The following is a 23,711-nucleotide window of genomic DNA, read 5'->3' on the forward strand; positions in this document are numbered from 1 at the left end:
TCCCATTCACTGTTGTAAAAACACGTCTCAATGTGCACCAATCCCTCTAAACTTCTATGTGGACTTCTTTAGTGGATAATTACACAGTGATTTAAAAAGGTATCATGATTTAAGGAATATTTTCTTCTCCCTGAAGAGAGTATTTTCATGGATTTTATATTACTACTCAAGCAAACTCATATTTTATATACACTTCCTATTTTTGATCTTAGGATTTTAAAGCTGACTGACCACACATCCTGGGGAAAAAATAGATGCATTTTTAACATTACTTCATTCAGTACAAAGTTGCCATAAGAATTCCATCTGGATTCAGCAAATTTCCTTAAAAATACACTGGTTTGGGTCAGGACCTGATCCTTCTCAAACATATAGCATTAATATTTGAACATCTTATTTACTTTTTACTACAGGAAAAATGCAGGATGCTGTATAACAAGAAGATTAATTACTGAATAAATTCATTTTTTATCTGAAATCATTTGTAGTTTTCTGTAAAAGGATCTGACTCCTTCACCTGGCTTGAACTATAACATCTGTGTCATAAAAAGTGTAGAATCAAATATTTGTGATGAAAATATGCAACATCAAGTGCAGTACCATCTATACCATTTTCAGAAGAGATTTATGAACTGAGCTTCTTCTAGTCATTACATGAACTTCTGGTTGGTGCCACACCCTTTGCTATCAACGCCTGCTAAAGAGATGGGAGTATCCCAGAACTTGAAATCAGGATGAAGAGGAGGGTCTCATTCATAATCAAAAGATGTGAAATAAAATTTCTGATTAATGATCTATTTTTTAATCTCATCTTATTTAGGGCAAAGTTACCAAGTGTAAGCTGAAGATCTTCAGCAAGAAGGCAATGGTCAGGCCACCTACCTGCAAACCCACCTCCTCGATCTCTACACAGCTCAAGAAGTGCCATTTGGAAGCACCGGAGAGAAAGATTTTTGCAATCTTGAAATCCTTTGTGTTGGGGCACAACTTAATGTTCTAGGGAATGTTGGGACACCACTTAATGTGGGTTAGGTACATGAAAACCTGTAATGGAACATCATAAATGTCCTGGTTGTACCATGGACATTTTAACAGGTGGCTATCCAGTTTCTTATAGCAGTTGCGTAACAGATATAAACATTTTTTTTTCCTTTAGGTTTTACATTGTAACTATGGCATACGAATATGTGAAAAGGAAAATATAAAAACCTTAAACGGTTATGAATATCTTGGCCACAGTCATCCAATCTAGCACACATTCAGGGTTGGGAAATACCTAGGCACCATAGGACTGGTGGACTATGATCAGGCTCAAAACAGAAGAAGATACTTACACATCAAAGCAATAGCAGACTCCTGTGATAATTGGATAACCACTATTGCATTATCTACCAGTCTTAGTGGGAAGAGTGCTACCTAATGCATCACTGTCACTTCTTGGGCTTTTTCCAGAGCTTTCCCACCAAGTCAAGGCCCAGTTGAAACTTTTTAGCTTTTAAGAGCTGGCAAGATCACAGCTGGAGGGACTGCAGCTTCTTGCCAGTTTATCCATGATTCACAGAGATTAGGCACCACAGGTGCTGAAGCATCAAAGCTCTCCAGCTAACAGGCACCTACTGAGAGCTGATTTTTGCACTGTGTAGGCCTTTAAGACTTTTGCAGATGAATATTAACATGCATACTTGTTTGGTTTTTTGGTGTTTTTTTTTTTAATAAATGTATTTTGTTAAGGGAAAAAATGTTAGAAAATAAGAGTTTGAGAGTAAAGCTTTTTTATATCATTAAATTCTTAAATAAATTTCCCCCTTAAATACAATATGCAAACCTATTTTTAAATAGAGAATGCAAAGTTTGCATTCACTATGAAATATTTACACCTGAGAAATAAATCAGGAAGGATGTAATGCTTCTTAGTAGTATTGTGTTGATTACAGTCACAGAGTAAAGGCCATTAACTTACCAGGTGTTCAGCTATAAATTACCTATACTATCTACTTTAACCAATCATCACACTAAGCCAGTGGGAAGTCCATTAGCAGGTCATCAGAAAGATTCAGTGACCAGCTAATGACCGACTGTGACCATTAATGAGGAGGTCTGTTACTCCAGAGCTCACAGCTCTTTGCAGAGGGCAATGGGGCTCACTGCGTGGAGCAGAGATGTCACAGCTGCAGGTACATGTAAGTAATAGGCAAAGGCTCCCTGAAGGGCAATATTATGAGTGGATAGAACATTTTAGGAGCAGATCTCGATCTCTGTTCCAGAGCTGCCCTCATGTAAATGAGTGTATCCTGTACAACGGGCTATGTTTTGCCTTAGATGTGTACCTTTGAAGTGAGCATGTCAGAGGATGCTGAGTTTGGCACAAAGTGGCTATGCTGCATGGGCAATCCGTTTTGAGGAAGTCTATTTTTAGAACGTATGCACCATTTAAGTAAATAAATTAAAAAGTAGGTTTTCTTCATATTTAAGCCACTGTGCAAAACAACCTGTCAGTCAATTAATAACAATCATTCATTTAACCCTAAATCTTGAATATCCTTGTGTGTTTCCTGTGCTGAGAAAAACTATAGAAGTGGTTTGAAAACTGTAAAAGTTTGATGAAGGAGTTTGTAATGCTTTCTATGCCACTGGTGTAAATTTTCCTGTAAGTGCTATATTATTAAAGTTTAATAGCTTAGGGTTGAAGGAATTTAAATACACATTTTAAATTAACTACTAAGGAAATCCATCTCTCTCTTCCTGTCTCCTTTGCTGTGAGGTGTAAATCTTGAGAACGTTCTATCTCAAGTCAAGCTCTGGATAAACTGCTATTTTGTGGACCCTGGAAAATTCAAAAGGCATGAGATTAGAATTATTAAGTGAAACTGGCAGTAATGGGGTTTTTATTAACATCTCCTCCAAAACAATAACAAATTGCCCTCAAGAAAGGCTAAAGAGAAAAATAACACCTTTGACTTCATAGTATAATTTCCATATTTTAAAATGAAATAATGCAATAAAGACATGTAAAAGAATATCTAAAAGGTAAGCTTCAACTGCATATTTCTCCATCACCCTTATTTCTGAAGATTAGTTTGTTCTTACTTTACTGAGGTGATTTTTGTAAAAAGTGGAATGTATAGCACTACATGTTCCTGCTACTTGCTGTGATAAAATTGCACTGTCAAGTCTAGCCAACTGTATTCAAGCTAAATTAATGAAAAGCCCTTTGCTATCCAAACTGAGAACAATTTTTGTTACACAGCATGCTTTTCAAGGAGAGCAGAATGCAAGGAGGGACCACAACAAAGTGTACTTCATTGAAACTAGAAAAACCTTTCAGCGGAGCAACACACTGAGTTTGTGCCTGTTTTCTGTAGTTGGCAACGTTCGGGACGCTTTGCTAACGACTGCTATGGGAGCCAAGATCCAGGAGAGGGCACTGTCTAACATAGAAACTTTTTTTTAACAAAAAAAAACCCCAAAACAACCAAAAAAACCCCAAACTCAAACCCCAAAGTAAATTTCTAGTGTATTAGCTCTAATTAAAAACATCATCCTGCTAAGAACCTGCTGCTTAGAATTAGCAAATAGTGAAATGCCACCTTGCATGGGCAGTTTAAATTACACTTACACCATTACTCATACAAGTTAGCCCATACCATGATGGCACCTGTTCTAGCCTGTGATTTGATAGATTCTTCAATGAAGGACAACCATTTTTGCTGGAAACAATGATGAATGTCAGACATCTTCTGCAAACTCTTTCTAGAAGTATCCTCAAAGATGTTTTAAGGAAGTGAAGCACTTAAAAGTCATGCTCAACATCTAGTAATATTAAAGGCCAAAAGAGTGGAATTGCTAAGTGTACTAAAATATGGGACTTTCCTTTACTGTGCAATGTAAAAAGTTTATAAGCCTTATGCACAGGTGATATCTACACATTTATAAGTATCTCATTTATTTGTAATATTAACACTTCAAAAAAGAAATTATAAAAGGCCAAGGCAGAAGAAATCAAACTCTGTCACACATGAGTGAAATACCATTTTTTCCACCCGTGTTAGAGAAAAAACACTGACAAAATATCAGTCTTCCAAATGGAGGGATGTAAAAGCTGTTAACTTCCCAGGTGTGATAGATAGGTGGCAATTCCACAAAGTCAGTGACCCACTTGCTTTGCCAATGCCATCTGCCAAGCCCAGCAGGCAGGCAAGTAGAAGCTGCTCATGTTTTCAGAGAAGTGTCACATCCTAAACCAGTTCAACAGTTCCTGGAAGCCTGATTAAGAAAAGGGAAAATAAAGTACCATGCAGTTTTGAGCCATGAAGAAATCACATGATCACATTCTCGGCATCTGCAAGTCTTCCCTTACAGCAGGATTACCTGCAGAGATTCCTCTTGATTCCTTCCTTGCCCATGCAAAGCATCACCTACTGCTATGCTGCCCTCCAGTTAACATACATATTTCCAAATCTTGATATCTTGTACTCTAACTAGATCATTACTGTCTTGCTGAATGTTTGATATAGCAGGTTAGGTAAAATTGGGAAAAAAAAAACATCCACCAAGATGCTGTTTTCTGCAATATAACTGCAAGAGGGGAACTATTAAATTCCAGTCTCATCACTGAATTCTTTGGCAAATCACCAGGTTTTGTACCTATACAATCGTAAATATACAATGTGCAAATTCCCTCTACAGTGGATGTAGGTTTGAAAGGGCTAGGTATTATCGTTCCACTAAATAGTATCATGCAAGTATCATACAAAGTGACTGAATGTGATTACACAGCCATATCTCTTCATTAATAGACCTGTCCCTATTTTGCTGTGCTGTTGAGTGGAATGTTGATTGCATGGGACTCTGAATTACTTATTGAATAAGTTCTTCAGGCAATAAATGACTAATCTTAGAATACACACAACAATTCCTCAACAAAAAAAAAACCTCCATCAGCTGGAAGTTCACAGCAAGATCATAGAAAGACTGAAGCTATTGAACTTCCACTGAATTTGTAGGTATCAATATTTATTGGAGAGATTAGAATAATCACTTCCTTGAATTTCTGGTTTTTTTCTAAATTAGAAAAGAAAAAGCCTAATCCTTGTACATTCAGGTTTTCTTTGTGTTTGTTTTTGTTTGTTTGGTTGGTTGTTTTTTTAAATTAGAAACTAGCCCTCATTCACCATAAAGCTAAACTAATTTGCCCCACTCGGTCATCCATTGCCATATGAAAAGCCCTCTACCCTTCAAGGCTTCCAGCTGTTGAATTACAGTTCAACAGCAGGACACTTAATGGAGGCGTCTGTATGTTGCTGCTTGCATGTTCCTTGCCATCTGCCCTGGGATAATTGAGTCTGCAACACTTAATAAGGTGCCATAGTGAAACATGCATGGTAAGATCTAAGATCAACCTAAGAGTATTAAAAATTTTCTGTGGAATGCTTCATAGGTTGTGAAGGAAAAATAACTCAAATCCTTTCTGCTTTGAAGGGGCTCTTAGCAGCAGGAATGTCAGAGATAGAATCAACAAAGATAGCAACCACTACAGCAAACTGCAGAAAAAAAAGTGATGTATGGCACTTAGGGATCTAAGTGCCCAGAACTTCTCTCAGGTATGTATATTGTTAAATCAACTTCCATTTCACAAGAGGTAACAATGATCTTGATTTTCCTAACAGTAGGCCTCTCCTCTTGATAGATGATGATTTCAGGCCAATAAATCAGGTGTTCAGCAAGTATTTTGCATTCCTACCTCTTCAGAAGTAGAGGCTGGGGTGGGAGACAACTATCACAATCATAAAGCAAGAGTTGCTAAAGAAAAGGAAAGTCACTACAACTGACAATTGTAAGTCACTGCACTACAAGATTTACTTAACTTTTACTCCAGAAGTTCATATTTTCTCATGGGTTTTTTTAGATGAATGCATTTCTCAAACACTCTTATTCTCATGCTCTCACTGGCAGATCAAATACTAATTTCTGGTTTAGAAGTTTAGCTATTTTTAGATGCCACAAGAAAATACCCTCACTACCAAAATATCTCTAATAAAAAAAAATATACATGTTAGAAACTGTGTTTTACTTTAATGTCTCATAATGCTTGGTTTTTGACTGGTTAGGAAAGAGGGATTGTAACATCTGCATGATCATTAGTTAATTTGAGTACACATAGCAAATTCTCAGCTTTGGAGTCTCAACTATATATTAGATTATTAGTTGTGCTAGTACATTGCAAGGCTTTATTCAGGCAAGAAAGTATTCTGAAAAATATTGTAGAGATGGGCTGCATATGGAAGATCTCTTATAGAAGTAGAGATTTTGGAAAATGGCAGGCACAGTTTCACCTACACCTGCTATATGGATTTTAAGGGAATTGAGACTACAAGTAATAAAGAATAACTTCCTCTGGTGAACTTTGCAGCACACACTGGAAACATTAGGAGTTCTAACATTTTTATGAACTAACCTGTTCTGTCAGATCTCACCATGTGTTGGAAAATGTTATTTGGAAAAGACCCAGGCTAGTTTGGCAAGCATGTGGATGGAGAAAACTACCATTCCCATAAAGCAATGTGGCACAACAGGATGAATATATTTCAAATAAATCACATCTATTACATGAATGAAAATAGTTCAATTTGGTTTAAAATTATGTGAAACTATTTCTCTGTATAATTTTTTACCAGGAAAGCCATTAAGCACTGCTGAAAACTGGAGCCCTGACGAACAGAACCCGTTAATTACTAATAAAACAGATAAGTAAAATCAACATCAACTTTCCTTATTACTTTTCTTTCTGACCTGTAGGTATGACTGGACGCATGAGATCTTCTGCCCCACAGCAGGGCCTGTCCATTGCTCCCAGTCCCAGAAACCTGCCTTCACAGAATCACAGAATAACCAGGTTGGAAGAGACCCGCCGGATCATCGAGTCCAACCGTTCCTATCAAACACTAAACCATATCCCTCAGCACCTCGTCCACCCGTGCCTTAAACACCTCCAGGGAAGGTGACTCAACCACCTCCCTGGGCAGCCTGTTCCAAATTCTCCCAGAATTTTGGAATGGGTGAAGATCTGTGGTCTGCATCCTCCTCCAGAGACAGTAGCTGTTCTTGCACCACTTGGGCTGTGGTGGGAGATGTGTTCTTGTACTCCTAAATTACACCTGCTTCAGGGCAGTCTTTATGCTAGCTATCACTCTTTAACAGGTAAATGACCTGTCTGAGCTGGAAACCACAAAGAAACAGAGTCTGATACATCCATCTGTGTGCGAAATAGGTTACATTTCTGGGCACTGTAAAATCTGATTCTTCCAAAATAACTTCCTTCTCAAGAACAAGCAATCATCAAGTTACTTTGGTTTCTTGCTCCTGTTTGTCAAGAGCAGCTGCTTTTGAGTACTGGAAAACCTGGACAACAGTAAGGCTTAAATGATTTATCTTCTTGCAGCAGCCATGCAGGCCTTATTTCTCTAGTCCACCTTCATCCTCTTTTAGTTGTAATATCCACAGTTGCACTGTACAGGGTCCTGCCAACGAAACCCTTGAGAGATTTACGTCCCCTTTTTCTGAACCCAGATACCTGAGGTCAACAAGCAAGATATAAATCCTCATTAACACCGTAATTATGAATTTTCTAATCGTTTTACATAACCTACCCTCCTCCTGCCGCACACCCACCAATACTGTAACTTTTGTTTTGATATTCTAAGTGCTCTGAGAGGCACAGGAGTTGTGACATTTCTTAAAAGCAGAGAAAAGTGAAGGAAAATTTCACCTTGCTCCATTCAAGCCCCAGGAGCATGGAACCTTGTCTACAATGTTGTTGTGGTTTTTAACAGTTTTCACAGGTCTCAAAGCAAGGATTAAAAGCATAGTTTGAGTGACAAAAGAAATATAAGGTATGACAGCTGCTGGTTACAGGAATGGAGATAAATTTTCATTATGCAACATTTATGATACAAACTGTGCAAGGAGGAAGGTGGCAGACTGTTGTCTCTGACAGTGCAGCTCCCTGCTGAGGTGTGGGATGCCACCCTGAGGAGCAGCCCCACTGTTCACACAGTTCTCTGCCACTCCAGAGTTGGAGCTGCCAGTCATTCCAAGCTACGTGATGGCTTTTTAATGTGGACCCCTGTACACAAAGGACCAGAGTAAGTTTGCAAAACCTCTTTTCACTTGTGACTTGGACCTAGAGTTTTAATCCAGGTCTGGGGAAAAAGAAGAGGCTGTGTTAACTCTAACACTACATAGCCCATTGTCAGGTTTAAAGAACACTGTTGCATCTATAGGATTTGTTATTTAATGATGTAGTTATTTTCAAGTGCTGTTACAAACTACTGGGTACTGAAACAATGATGGATTTGTAGAAAGTGCTTACTACAGTGTTTACTACCAGTCCATTGGCATCTAAATGGCATCCCTTTAAAAATGTCTTACAGTCACAGACGTATGAAAATGTATATCATGTACACAACAGCCCAAAATTAATGGCCTTAGGCATTAAGTATTGCATGATTACATATCCGTCCAGTTTTCTAAACATATAGTACACACTCTCAGAGAAGTTTAAAACTGTGCTTATCTTAAATGAACTCATATGGATTATCAGAAATGAGTTCAATGGGGGAAAAAAAATCCTACATTCAAAATGCTCCTTCTTACACAAAAAGAAACATTTTTTAATGTTAATTTGAGAATCTTCAAACACAAAAAGTGGGAAAGAGTAACACAGCCACCCAGACTGAATCTAAGTAAAGATCCACTATCCCAGCATCCTGTAACTGGCAGTATTCAAGAGAAGGAGGACAAAATCAAGATGTAGGAGTCAAAGTCCCCGAAAACAGCCCTAATTTTATGATTAAAATGTTGACAGACAATACAGCAATAGTACTAATGAGAAGCAAGATCATATGGCTGTCCTTTGTAGGAAATTAATCTGTTCTTGGAGGATGCACAAATAAAATAGTACCAGTAATCACCTTCATTATCACTAGGAGACAAGAAAAAATAGCCTTCTGATAGAATGTCAGCAATGTGCTTTTTAATAAAAGTATGTGCATTTATTTGAGAAGTTAAAAGATGGAAACTTATTGTTATGATAAAAAGCACCTAGTTGAGCAGTTGAAAGTTTGCCCACAACTTGCTTTTATTTTATCCAGGTTGCAGGATAATCAGAGATATTTATGACTAAAGTTTTGTTCTTGTTTTTTTTAGTATATTTGATTTTTGACAACAAGTACATTAAACTTTATTTTAAATAGATTATTCTGCTAAAACACTTTGTAGAGTGTGATGATCAAGTGTTAAATAATGACAGAATTCAAGACACATGAAAAGTTGGGAAAATAATAAAAGGCACGGGGGAAATGGCAAAGTTGTTTCTAAACCAGTTGATCATTTGAAGTTGAGGTGAAGATTTTCTTTCAGGACTTTGATGGCAGGCAGTTTCCTTGGTGTCCAAGGCAGATAATAGGATGGCATGGGGTGACTGGTCCTGAAACTGTTCTGTTTCCTCTGTTAATACTGAGATGCACCTTACGCCTCTGTCTTCATGCATAAAATTGTGAAGGCTGGAATCTGCCAGGACCCCAACATAAGAGATCTTCAAATATTAAAAGATCACATTGTCTGAAGAGCGATCAGGAAGAAAAAACCCCAACAAAACAAAACAAAGCAAAACACTGTAAAAGAGTTACTGGAGAACTGTCTTACAGCAGCTGCTTCCCTTAATCCATGAGAAAGATTCTTCTTCTGTATGTTTAACAGTGGCATTATGCATAAGAATTAGATAAGAGAAGCAGTTTGCCATCCTAAATAAAATGAATCATTCCTAATATGATTGGCAGGTGTTATGTATTAGAATGAAACTGAAATGTAGTTTGAAAAGAGCATTTGTTGAAAAGGCAGAAGAAAAAGGTTGACATGACATTCTCTGCATAAATGAAGACTTCGAAGAAAAAAAATCTGCTTTTTATGTTCATTTTAGAGATATTTCTATTAAAAAGCTATTAAGTTACTCAAATGTCACTTTTATGAATAAAAATTTATCTTGGTGACATTGGAGGTATTGCAGATGAGCTGTTGTTCACATAAAGAGCTCCAAACCCCCAGATTTTCACTAAAAAAGAAAAAAAATGCAGAGCTCCTAGTTCACCCTTTCACTAAGTGGGAACATGAAAAGTTCCAACTGATTATTTAAAATTACCCAGGCACATTGTTGCTTATTGGTTAGATGGGAAAAAAATATATGTCCCATAGAATTTTTACAGTTATATTTATGAATTGACTTTAACAGAATTATTCATAGGCTGGACATGCTGGGTTCAATAGAATTAAGTTTCTGTAGTTTACATATTAGGATGGAAAGGCAGAGGTTTCCAAGAAACAGGATTTCTGATTAAAAAGACTTGTTATTTTGTTTTCTTGATTTTTTTAATTTTATTTTATGTCTGTTGATTCATTTAATTTGAACAGACTAGCACCTCAGAGCTGTTAGCCCAGGACAGACCCAAGAGCAAAACAGGCTTGTTAAGCCAGGATGCTAGGATGAGGATTTACAGGCTCTGACCTTGGGCAACCTATGTTCTGAGAATTTTAAAACTCTCTGTTAAGGAGAATAACTTGGTTGGGGCTGGGGATCCCAAGGCTTTACTACTAGCAAACTTCAAATCAATGATCTTGATGCTCTTCCATGGTTTTCTGCCTGGAAAAATGGATCTTGGAAGTCCAGCTCAAGCTTGAAGCTGTATCTCCTACAATGCCTCTTATGTCAACCATCACCAGACCAGGGATGCCTACCATTCATGTTGCACAAAGCTGCTTCTTAGGTGATGTCTGTAGCCTACAGGAAACTCAGACTTTCAGCTTCACTGCATCAGATGTGAAAGGCCGCATATGACTGTTGATATCCAAGACCAAAGCAGTGTAAGCTTGGGGATCTCCAGTGATTTACCATAAATGAAAGATTCTTGATTTCTCAAAATGTTGTGAAGCCCATTTGTTCTGGGTGAGACTGTCTTTTACCAAAAATTTCTGACCCTGACATTTAGATGAAGTTCTACCTCTGCTACTTATGTTCTGTATGACTTTGGGATTCTTATTGATAATTTCTCTTATAATTTACCTGCCATCAGAGGTCACAGAGATTTGTCCTCCTATCCTTTGTTTTGTTTAATTACACTGCGAGGGCAGCAAGTCAATGAGATTCCACAATTGAGATTCACTAAAACCAGCTGAATGAATGAGTTGGCCTAAGTACATTATATAGTAAAATGATAACAGCTAAAGTCCTGACAACAATATAGCTGTAAAAAGCTGTATTAGATCATCTGTACTGCTTCTGTACCACGGCTTACTCATTCTGAAGCACATCACTGATTTAACTGTAGGATGTGTTGCATACTGTAGATCTATAATTATTGTTCTTTCTATAAAACCACATTAAAATTGCAATGGATCTTCCTTTTGGTGGAGGTCAGCAATTATTACTGTGATAACAACTATTGCTAGTTATATTTGTGATTGTTCATTTATTCATTCACTATTTCTTCATCTGTTTCTCAAGGAGGTTACTTTTTTTGGAAGACTATGTAAAAAAGTGTGAAGAAAAGGAAAGATTTATTAATGCATTTGTCTAAAGGATGTCAAGTTTAATTCAGTAGGGCAATATTACTTAAAACTTATTAGGAAAAGAATAAATAAATCTTGAATGTTTAGTCACTGGAAAGGGCTATAAATAGATTGCTAGTGAAACCTTAACAAAAAATGCTTTTGTTGTCACTCAGGTCTAGGCTATATTTCTGCAATGAAGAAACCCCTTGACATTGTTAAGCTACAAGGCAACTCATATCCTTCAAATTAAGAATGTACATAACTGTTTATAGGCTGTGGGTGTTGAATCATAAGCTTCATGGCGGAAAAGAATAATTTACTCATGCTCATCATACACCTAAAACTTCATTACTTTTCTAGAAATATTCCTGCTTCTAGTAGGAGTAACATTGCAGTATCTGCTACAACATCCCAGATAGTATTTTACTTGCTTTTCTTTCCACTACTGACTTGTAGAAAACACAGTGCGTTCTGGATGCTTTTGTACTTGAAAAAAGGCACAGGTAAATGAAAAAGGCAAAGTAGCAAAGATAAAAACCAAGGAAAATATTTTATAATTTAGGTCACTGTACTAGAGAAGGAATTATATATGAAAGAAAAATGTATGGTGATAACTTCTCAATCTAATATTAGTACTCTTTGTCATTAACCTACAATGAAGATGAAGAATCTAGCTGCATATGACACAGAAATATGTATATGTTCTTAAATGGGTGTCTATATGCTGTTTCATGGTCCAGGTACTATTCTTTCAACAGATTCCAAGTTTCTTCAGTCAACATGTTTGTAAGTCTTTTACAAGACACCCTGAAAGCACAATTGCTGTCGTGAGTGGTATCATAACAGGGATCAATTCAGACCTTAACAATATAATCTGGTGGGGTTTTCCTAGTTAGAGACAATATTTGTCAGAAGATGCAGATGTGAAGAAATTGAAACATTCATCATGAAGTTAGAACACTTGTCCTGTCCACCTCTAATTAATAATTTTCACTTTGCTGCTATATAGCCAATGTGTGCCCCATATATTAATTCATAGAACCATAAAAATAAAGAATAGACTGGATTGGAAGGGATCTCCCAAGATCAATGAGCATGGTGGGGAATCCTATCTATTCCTTGTTTTCCTGTTTCTGGAATTGATTGGAAAAAATTTGGACTCCAAGTTAAACAAACTTTGACTTGTTTCTTTTCACAAAATGGTTCATCTCACCTCTGTTTTTTATGTGCAGCATTTTGTATTTTTGTACTTCCTTTGTACTGACCAATTGAAGGTTTTCTACAGTGCTTTTAAATAGCACAATAACTTTTCTGATACAAGTGGCTGGCTTTATGTTTTCTGCCCAGTAGAATTTAATTAATACACATTTATGATTGCTAGCATGATGAGAAACCAATTGCTGAATTACTACATAGGCTAACAACAAAACTTCTGTCTTAGTTGGGGATTGCACCCACTGTCTTCACAGCACCATAGCATTTTGCACAGTAATATGCCATCTGTTGATGCCTGGCAAAATAATCTTCATCATTACCACTGCCCAGCCCAACAGCTGTAGTAGTGTAATGAAATAAAAAAAACATTTAAGGCTCTTATTGCTGTGAGGTAAATGCATGAGAATAGTCCATATTACTCCTTCCATGCAAAAGTTTATCATCTTGGAGTCCTTTATTATGAGTCAACAGCAGGCAAGTGGAATCTGGGTGTTTATGTAAATTAAAAAGAAGGGGTTTGGTCAATCTTCCATGCATGAGTTAATAAACAGTTTTCACTCCTCCCAACAGTTGTCTATGTGCTGCTTGTATTTCTGGCTCATGTGATCAAGGAGAGCCCTGTTGAACCATGCTTGTCTTCTACCCCCAAATGTGTTTGTGATGATCACAGAAAAAAAGACTGTGTTGGACTAGGAAGAGGAGTATCAGAGTAGCTCCTTTGAGAGCCAAGATGAAAGGTTAAATCTTAGTCAGCTGGAGAAAGTGACTAATTGTGAGGAAAGAAAAACACAATCACCCCACTCCATAACAAGAAAGGATTTTATTTCCGGTGTCAGAGGATGAACACTTACTGTTAATACAAAAGGTAGTCATAGAAACACAGTGGCTGTAGCAGAGACCTTTCAGACCACTGAGTCCACACCCTTAGCGCAAGAGAAAGTTTTCATACTTAGTGGATATTAAACTGATGTTTGACTGGAGTTTAACCAAAAGACTAGCAAGAAAGTTGCATAATTATGTGAGAGATTTGGAAAGAAGCCAAGATAAATGCTTTGGGATTAAATCCTATATTAGCTTTTATTTACTATAATACTTTAAAATTCTCTGGAATGTATCCTCTTTATTGGTAGATTGAAATATATTCCCTTTGGGAGTATATAGGAAGGCATATTTGCACTCAGGAAGTAAATACCTATTCTCTTCTCAGCTTTGCCTGATAATGCAGATGTGGTATTGGTTCCATTGCCAGCTTTGCCAGTAATATCTGAGGTTTGCTTGGATTCAAGCTGTGTCTTCTTGAGAGTGTATGGGTAATAATTCAGTTTAAATATTAATGTTTTCATCCTCTTCTGAATTTGCAGAGGACATAATGTTTCTACACATTAAAGATGCAGTAAGACAATCCTTTGTTTTTTACGCATAAAAAGGAGGACTATCCAGAGACTATAACATCGTGGGACTTGTCCTATTTAGTGATGCTTCCTAACTAATTCCTGTTCTCCTAAGAAAAGCATCTTAAGAGAATTAAAAGGTTCATGTATGGAAATTGCCTGGAAGTATTCAAGGATGTCGATAAAACTAAGACAAAATTTACAATTCTGTTGGTAGAGAGGGGAACCCCTTTACAGATGGGAGAGACTAGACCTGGTGGAAGGAAGAAATACCTACTAGTCATGTAAGGTAAGACTACAGGTTCATTCACAAACAGAGACAGGCAAGGTCTGTCCAGATGCTAAGCAGGGTGCATTAGCTCTCATCCAGAATTGTGAATGTTCCAGTTTATCAGAAGACTGCAAAAAACAAAAATTCCTAATAAAAGATCATATACAGACTGTGATTATGCCTTCTTCTTCAGATCACAGAATCACAGAATCACAGAATAACCAGGTTGGAAGAGACCCACCGGATCATTGTGTCCAATCATTCCTATCAAACACTAAACCATATCCCTCAGCACCTTGTCCACCTGTGCCTTAAACACCTCCAGGGAACGTGAATCAACCACCTCCCTGGGCAGCCTGTTCCAGTGCCCAATGACCCTTTCTGTGAAGAATTTTTTCCTAATGTCCAGCCTAAACCTCCCCTGGTGGAGCTTGAGGCCATTCCCTCTTGCCGTGTCCCCTGTCACTTGGGAGAAGAGGCCAGCACCCTCCTCTCTACAACCTCATTTCAGGTAGTTGTAGAGAGCAATGAGGTCTCCCCTCAGTCTCCTCTTCTCCAGGCTAAACAACTCCAGCTCTCTCAGCCGCTCCTCATAAGGCCTGTTCTCCAGCCCCTTCACCAGCTTTGTTGCTCTTCTCTGGACTCGCTCCAGACCCTCAACATCCTTCTTGTGGTGAGGGGCCCAGAACTGAACACAGTATTCGAGGAGCGGTCTCACCAGTGCCGAGTACAGAGGGAGAATAACCTCCCTGGACCTGCTGGTCACGCCGTTTCTGATACAAGCCAAGATGCCATTGGCCTTCTTGGCCACCTGGGCACACTGCTGGCTCATATTCAGTCGGTTGTCAACCAACACCCCCAGGTCCCTCTCCTCCAGGCAGCTTTCTAGACAGACTTCTCCTAGTCTGTAGCACTGCATATGGTTGTTGTGCCCCAAGTGCAGGACCCGGCATTTGGCCTTGTTAAACCTCATGCCATTGGACTCAGCCCAGCGGTCCAGCCTGTTCAGATCCCTTTGCAGAGCTTCTCTACCCTCCAGCAGATCCACACTTCCACCCAGCTTAGTGTCATCCACAAACTTGCTAAGGGTGCACTCGATGCCTTCATCCAGGTCATTGATGAAGACATTGAACAGGGCTGGACCCAGCACTGAGCCCTGGGGAGCCCCACTTGTCACTGGCCTCCAGCTGGATTTCACACCATTTCCCACCACTCTCTGGGCCCGGCCATCCAACCAGTTTTCCACCCAGGAGAGTGTGCGCCTGTCCAGGCCAGAGGCTGACAGTTTCCCAAGCAGAATGCTGTGAGAAACTGTGTCAAAGGCTTTGCTGAAGTCCAGGAAGACCACATCCACAGCCTTTCCCTCATCCAGCAGCCGAGTCACTTTGTCATAGAAGGCGATCAGGTTAGTTTGGCAAGACCTGCCTTTTGTGAACCCGTGTTGACTGGGCCTGATCACCCGGTTCTGTTGCATGTGCTTCATGAGATGTACACAAAGCTCTTATACAGTTCACTTTACCTTGGCCAATGAAATGCTTTCTCAGTGAATTTCTAATTTTAGGGAAAAAAAGGAAAAAAGGTGCAAAATTATTTACCAATTCAAATGGGCTTGGGCTGACAGACTAGAGAAAGGTCAAAATTATCAGTAGAGTTCTTTTGACATTTTCAAATAAACTTTTTCAGTATTATAATTTATTTTACTTTGAGAAATTATCTACCGTGGAAAGATTTTTCAAAGGGGATTAGGAAACTGGCAGGAAATGTAACTTATTGTTTCGTGCTGAATGAAAAAGTTGGCTGCTCTAAAATGAAATACTTACTGGCATCATTGCTGCACCAAATATTCCTGAAAAGATTATTTAATTTCAACTCTGAAAGTTGCACTCTCATTTCTTATTCAAGTATTGACCTTTGTCAGATTCAAATCACAAGGTTTAAACTGTGCTCATTAATGTGAGAACAGCTTTTAAAGTATGAAACTCCTGTATCTGAATTGTCCTTTCATGTTGTCGTAGCCTTTCAGGCAAATGATATTCAGTAGACCATGAGGGAAAGGAGAGGTATTGCGTCCCTAAATATTTGAGTTCTTTCAAGGGGTGAGATATGTAAACACAACATATTATAACACACTATGTGCCTTCAAGTACCTTAGACTTGTACAGAGAACATACAGAAAACATGCAGAACTTAAATAAAAAAATTTGTAGGATTTTTTTCTGCCAGCTTTCATATTCCATGGGAATAAAGACTACAGACAGCAGACTAGATAGATACAAGAAAAATATGACTGTCACCTTTTAGCAGGCTTTAGAGTATGAAATGACAGTAACTAAGTACTTTGGTCAGATATTGTATGGAAAGAAATAAAAAAGAAATCTACTAGTAGGAAAAGAATTTTATTCAAAAGAAGTTCTGCATGGTCACAGCTTCAACAGTCTTCATTAAAGCCACGCTACTTAAAAAAGAACCTCACGTGTGGACTTAGAACACAATAAAAGTTTTACACAGAAGTCTACGCAATCATGGTCAACTAAAGAGAAACTCCATAATAATTTGAAATCAATTTACATTACAAGAGCCATTGGACATCACTGTTTCATCATTTGTGACTAAATGAGATCTAATATTCTGCCTTATCAGGTGCTCCGCTCCAATTAGTGAACATAAATTGCAAATCCTCTGCTAGTCCTAGACTTCCTTTGAAGTATGATTTAGGAAGAGCAGTGATATCGAGTACCCTGGGATCTGATCTCTTTGAATTAAAGCACTGTAAACACACTGCTCATAGAAATGAAAAAAAGAAGACTCCACAGAGGGTAGAGAAGGGGAAGAGAAAAAGAGGTAATTACATTAAAGAAGTCAAGAGGAAACATCTTAATACATTTAAAGATTTTGATTTTTAGACATTTCTAAAACTGAGAAATCAGAAGTGGAAGAATTGCATGAAAATATGACTTGATTTCTTCACCGATCCAAAGGAAAAGAAAGCATAATACATCCTTTGACTTTACTTGCCACTTTACTTTTGCGTGATGGAAAGCAGTTGTGAACAGATCAAGGTATTGCTTTTCCTCATGCCAGGAGTGTAGAATGTGTCTACAGTTTGTTATTTTCTTCCACAGCATTTGAGATAGCTACCCTTTCCTAACCTCTGAAGATTTACATCTCATCTTATTTCTACAACAGCCTTCTCTCTAGTAGTCCTGTAAAATATTCTCACCAATTGCCATAAAAACCTGACTAGTAAGTTGAGTTGCTTTGAAAGCATATTTGACTATGAAAATCCTTCTTTTCCCCACCTGCAAGGCCATTAAAAACCACTTTTGTTCTCTACTTATTCAATCTGGTTTTTTGGTTGTTGTTATCTAAGCAGTTTGCCATGCCTAAATTACTCCAAATAATGAAATCTAGTGTAATCTGTTAATAAGGTAAACCTTTTGCTGGAAGAAGAAATGGATGTTTTGTTAAAAAATGGAAAAAAAATTAAAATCAAGAGCTATCATGAAAAGTTTTGACTGATCTAATTTATCTTGAGATTTTCAAGTTTCTGTGATTTTCATTTTTTTTTACTCCTATTGAACAATGTTGGGAAAATAATAATTGTAGTATGTGAAAACTGCTTTCTAGCCAGTTATGGATCCTTGTATAGGTACTAGATTTTAAGTGGAGATGTACACCGGCACTTGATAGAAATTGCTTTTACTACTTCCTTTTTATCGTAATCCTTTCTATTAGGAAGGGTTACACTGGCAGGACAGAAAAGATTGATGTATTACCATGGTTTCAATAGGTTCAGGATAAAAGCATAAATATATAGTTCATTGCTTTTAACTCCCTCCCTCCTGACTCATGTTGCTGCTCTAAGGTTTTGTGGTGTATTAAGCAACTTGCTTTTCTGGCTAGAAACTTTCTCAGACAGAGTTTAACTGTGATAAAGAAGTTTAAAGAGATTCAAGTTTTTAGTAATAAAAAGAAAGACTCCATTAGAAACTACAAAGAAAAAAATAAATTAGAAGCACTATTTCTTTATTGCCTACTAGTGGCCCTTAATATTCATTAGCAGATGGATGAATGGATATAATTTTCACCTATATATAAGAAGTATTTTGGCATGCTTTTATTACCTTTGGAATTTGGAATGCTTACAACAGCTGTTTTGTAACTAAAATAATGCTTTCAGCAAAGCTGTACATGATGAGATGTATGGTGGGCAGAGGTTGCACTATGGAGGTATGGGAGCAGAGGGAAGGGCAGTGTATTGCACAGAGCAAAGATGCAAAAGAAATCGGATATTTTGGGCAGCATGCAGAAAGTGAACCAAAACAAATTATTCAGCTCCGTCTTGGATTATCAGTAAAATGTTGCTTGGCTACTAATACCACAGGATTAAGTCAGATACCCATCTTTGCTAGCTAGGGGAGGATTTGCAGTCATTAGATTACTACTTGGTTGCTTGCAGAACTCACCTACCATTGATGCATTTTTCAGAGAGGAAGTAGTAACTCTACTGAAAATATGACATATCAGGAAAACTTCAGCATGATTCCCCAGCTGGATGGTGTTTATCTCTGTCACAGCAAATATTTGATGTCTCAATAATCAACTTCGTGCCAGCATCCCTTCACCCACTGTGGCCCCTTTAAGTTAAAATTTACATTTGAACTACTTAGCTATATTGGTACTGGGGTATAAACAGATGACATTTTCAGATTTTTCTTTCAAAGGGTAGCTGTATTGGCTTACTATGGAGTTAATCTTACATGAGTTTGTCATATGCAAGCTAAAATTTGAATAATTTTGACCAGCAGTTTTAAAGCTGCACAGATTTTTTAGTTATCCTGAAATATTTTGTTTTCCTTTATAACAAAACTCACTCAAAGATATTAATATTGACATTTTTTTAATATCTACCTGCAGTTTGAATAGTTACGCACTGTAACGTGAAGAAAACTAGGTTGCCTTTATATTTTACAGCACAAGGTTGAAATTAAATGTGCCATTTTTCACCAAAATATTGTTTCCCATTACTGAAGGGAAGTGATGGGCCTGAGGGCCTCATGCATTACAAATCTCATGTGCTTTAAATTGCTAGTAAATCACCTGCAGTTTTGCCTTTAGTAGTTTCTGCCAAGCTCAGCGTTTATTGCTTACAGCTGAATACAGCCACCTAAATCATCCATCACACTTTTATAACCTGCTCTTGCTTTCTACTTCATACAGCAAGGAACTGGCACATCTTCAGAATGGGAATGGGTGAACGCACTCTAGATACATTGAATAGTACTGTACGTGCAGTTCAGTGCAGTGATTTTTAATAGCGTGGGGGAAAATACTCTGGAATTTCAGCCATCAGCATCTGCATGTGTTTGCCCTTAGCCACAGGAACAGAGATCCAGCCTCTTACTCACCATTGCAGACCCTTCTTCACCTGTTGGAGTCTGCACTGCTAGGGCTTGCTGGTGTCACATTGCTTACCTTACATGAATGTTTCTTTCCCTCAGTGACCCCACACAAGAAATAAGACAAAACATCACCCAGCTATGCCAGAGATGCCAACAACCATGGAATAATGATAAAATATGCTTGAACTTGGTTGCATGATATTATTTAAACTTTAGCTTCCCTTAGCAGGACTCCAGTATAAGCCAAAGACTCTCATTGGTCATAAAGTTTCTTGTAGCAGGAGGTAGCAAAACATCTGTTAGCATTTAAATCCTTGAGGAGGTGATACCCTTGAGAACAGTGATCGAATATGGAGAGCAATAAAATTCAGTTCTGCGCAAGAGGCTGGCACCTCTTTATTCACCCTTGAGTACTGTTCAAATAATGATTTACATGGGAGTTGAGAGATTCAGAAGCTACAGGTTTCCTGGAGCCTGATAGAGTGGGAAATAGCAAAATTTCAAAAGTTTCAGAGGAACAAGTGTTTTATCAAGTCCAAATTTGATGCCACTTAGTAGTGCTCATAGATCTAATTTAGCTTCATCACCTGCTGTTGAAGGCTCTCTTGGCATAAATATATTTTCTTGGGATCCAGGCATATTAACTCAACTAAATCTGGATTATAGGCTTGTCCAAAAGGATCTGATTCAAATTCCTGAAATGATTTTTTTCCTCCTCAAACTGCATATTGTCCTTGCATAACAGCAGTTGAGTTCAAAAATCTGAGGTTATATGTTATTACTCTAGCTCTGAACTTTTCAATGAACAAATCGTGCTATAGAATTTTTCAGAATTTTTTTCTATAAACTTCATTTTGAAGTCCTATCTATCATACACTTTAAGAGTTGTATTTTCATGTTATGTTAAACTGCCTTACGCATAACTTAATGAACCTTTCCACATTACACAAAATAGTATTTTAGATTATTACAAGCACATTGCTGAACAGTAAAATCATGTTCTGTTTGCTTAGAGAGTGAAAAATTCCAACAGGAACTACGGAGACCGTATGTGCAAATAGATATTACAGTCAAACCAAGGGTTCCATTCATTTACTCAACAAGCCACTTAGACACATCCTTAAAAAGAATGAAGGGCTTATTTCCCTGATGTATCCTTTAGATGCTACATGGATAGACACTTCTGGAAAGGGATAAATAGTTTTACTAAAGGTATGTTATAAGTGGACTTTATAATTAACATCAATAATAATTGTTATTAATCATTATTCAGTCACTAATCAGTATCAACTAATGATTATTCAGAAGCAATCACATTCACCTAGGTATTAACTATTCATTAGTTGATCAGTATTAACCAATTAGTAGTTTACAATAAATTACTATTAAGTACTTAAAAGCAATAAACTCTTCCTTCATAAAGGGACAATTTTCACATTTTTCAAAACTTCTCTCATATTTATATTCTTCCGTATACTTTTAAAGGGGGAAGCCCTAATCCAAACTATGTATCTTCTGATCCACTGGGTGCACTCTGAGTTTGGGGCATCACAAAAAGTCTTATGTCCTTGATTTGTCCTGGGGAATTAATTCACTCCAATAAACAGCAATGCACTGAAAAAAAAAGTTAGAAAAAATAATAAAAAAAAAAGTGCCATCCACTAAGTCAGTACTTGGTACTTCAGTATTTAAATATAGTTTTCGGCGTGCTCCAAGTAACCGAATGTCACTTCTGGAAAGTATAAGGCATCTTCAGTCAAAGCCTTTCAATGTTCTGACATATAGCTTTATCTTTCTTAATTCTGAATATCAAATAAATATCTACAGTGGTCCTAATGGGATAAAAATAAAAAGAAAAATAATACTGACATTCATTTCTATTTTTTAGTTCAAGTTGCTTTCACTCACTGAATTCCTATAAAACAGGATACAAAGAAAAGGAAAATTAATTTAATAAATAGGAACTCTGATTTTAGAAGCCAAAATTAATTACTCAAAGTTAGACTGTCCTCATAATGCATGTGATTCACATTCTAATGACTAACACAATCTATTCATACAGAAAAACTTTCACATTTCAAAAAAAACACAGAAATGCAGACAAGTATGTGACCCAATGTGAAGGCAATCTCTCAACTGCCAATTAACTGACTTTCAGTTGTAGTTTTGGTCTTGCATTTTTCCTTGAGTAATAGAAGAGCTATAGCCATGCTGGATCTATTTCAAACTACATTTACTCAGCTGGTTTGTAGACTGTAGTAGCTTTTCTCACTATTCTTTCATTTAAATATTTGAAAAAAAAAATAGAATAAACAAGCCTGGTCCACAGCTGTTACAAATCACTGTAGCTTCTCTGCCTTCAGTGCAATGACACCAATTTATAGCAGCCAAGGATTTGGCTCTTGGAACCAAATTATGAGCCAGATGAGCACAATGGGATGCAAAATGAAAGCATAATGTGGCCATAAATTTTTGCAAAGGCTCTTCACATTTCAATGATAGTCTCTTTGTAGAATTCAATTAGCATTGCTGTTTCTACTCATAAAATATATGCCCTTCCTGAATAATTTTTACTTGTTCTTTTACAATATCCAGAGGCCAAATCTTACAGCTGCTACTGAGGTTAAATTCTATTGATTTCACAGGATGCCTTCACTGTGTTTGCTGCACTGTTTGAATTTCTATGTTAAGCAATATAAACTTGGAAAGCAGTCTGGAAGGATTCTTTGGAGTGCAGAATCTAACATTTGTCAGATGTCTCAGCCCATCACAGGTTCAATCCACAGTACTGCCTTATTGCAGTCATTCTATTTTTGCAATTTATCAATTGCATTTTCTGTTGTATTAGATTTTATGTGCTCTTTTCCTGATGTTGTATTAAAAAAGTGTATTTGTGTGAAATGTATGCTATAAATCAATAAATAACAACAACAAGACTCAGAACCAAATATCTTATTTACTGTGTGGTAATAGTGCAAAAAATCGAGAGGAAATTGCAGTAAGAGCTTTTTAAATCTTGTTTGTTGTATGGGAAGTAAGAAAGTCATTAAAAAGAACTCGTTTCTGTTAGTTTATGATTTGCAAACACCACTGTCTTTAAAAGTTTTTTAGAATTTTCAATATATGTAATTTCCAATATATTTAATGTTCAAAGCTAAGAAAAACAGAAACAAGTCTCAGCAATACATCACTATTCTTCTCATGTATTTCCCTGCCTATTTAATCTTAATAGCTAGTTTAAGCCTTTTGACTGAGTCAACAGCCTAGAAGGAGCAATAACTGTGACTGAATTAGTTACTTCCCTGTCCTTGCTGGGCTGAAAAGTCATGGCAATTGCAAAGGTCACATTTTTATCCTACTTCCATGCTGCCATTAGCTGCATTATTTAGGTGCTAAATCAAGATTCTTTTTCCTGTCTATGAGAAAGCAATGCATGCATCTCAAAAGCGCTGACTTTCTCTAGCCTCTTCTACGTACCACGCGGAAAGTTCTGCAAAACCATACTGCTGGTGGGAGAGAAAGGCACCATTCCTTGTGCCACTCTAATGTGTAGGGTACATTGAAGATTTGGCTTTTTTATCCAGTTACACCTCAAATGTGTTCTTTTGACTTTGCTTGTCCAGCATTCATTCCACTTTTTCACACAGTTGTTAATGCATTATGTGCCCTGCCTCTCTCCTCTCCTTTCAAATTCTTCCTCAACAGCCCTTCTTAGAGATCATCCACAGATTCTAACCAGATGTTTTAAACGTATTAGTAAGGAACTCACATGAATGACAAAAATACTAGACTAGTGTAGTACTCTGGATATGAACCTTTCTAAAAGCATTA

General features: G+C 37.3%; 1 protein-coding gene across 3 annotated transcripts in view; it reads right to left on the reverse strand.

The window, feature by feature from the left end:
• IL1RAPL1 (interleukin 1 receptor accessory protein like 1) overlaps positions 1-23,711 on the reverse strand; it is a 704,387-nt gene that overhangs the window by 31,301 nt on the left and 649,375 nt on the right. The window lies entirely within an intron of this gene.

Source organism: Phaenicophaeus curvirostris, chromosome 1 (genome assembly GCF_032191515.1).
Source record: "Phaenicophaeus curvirostris isolate KB17595 chromosome 1, BPBGC_Pcur_1.0, whole genome shotgun sequence".
Lineage (NCBI taxonomy): Eukaryota > Metazoa > Chordata > Aves > Cuculiformes > Cuculidae > Phaenicophaeus > Phaenicophaeus curvirostris.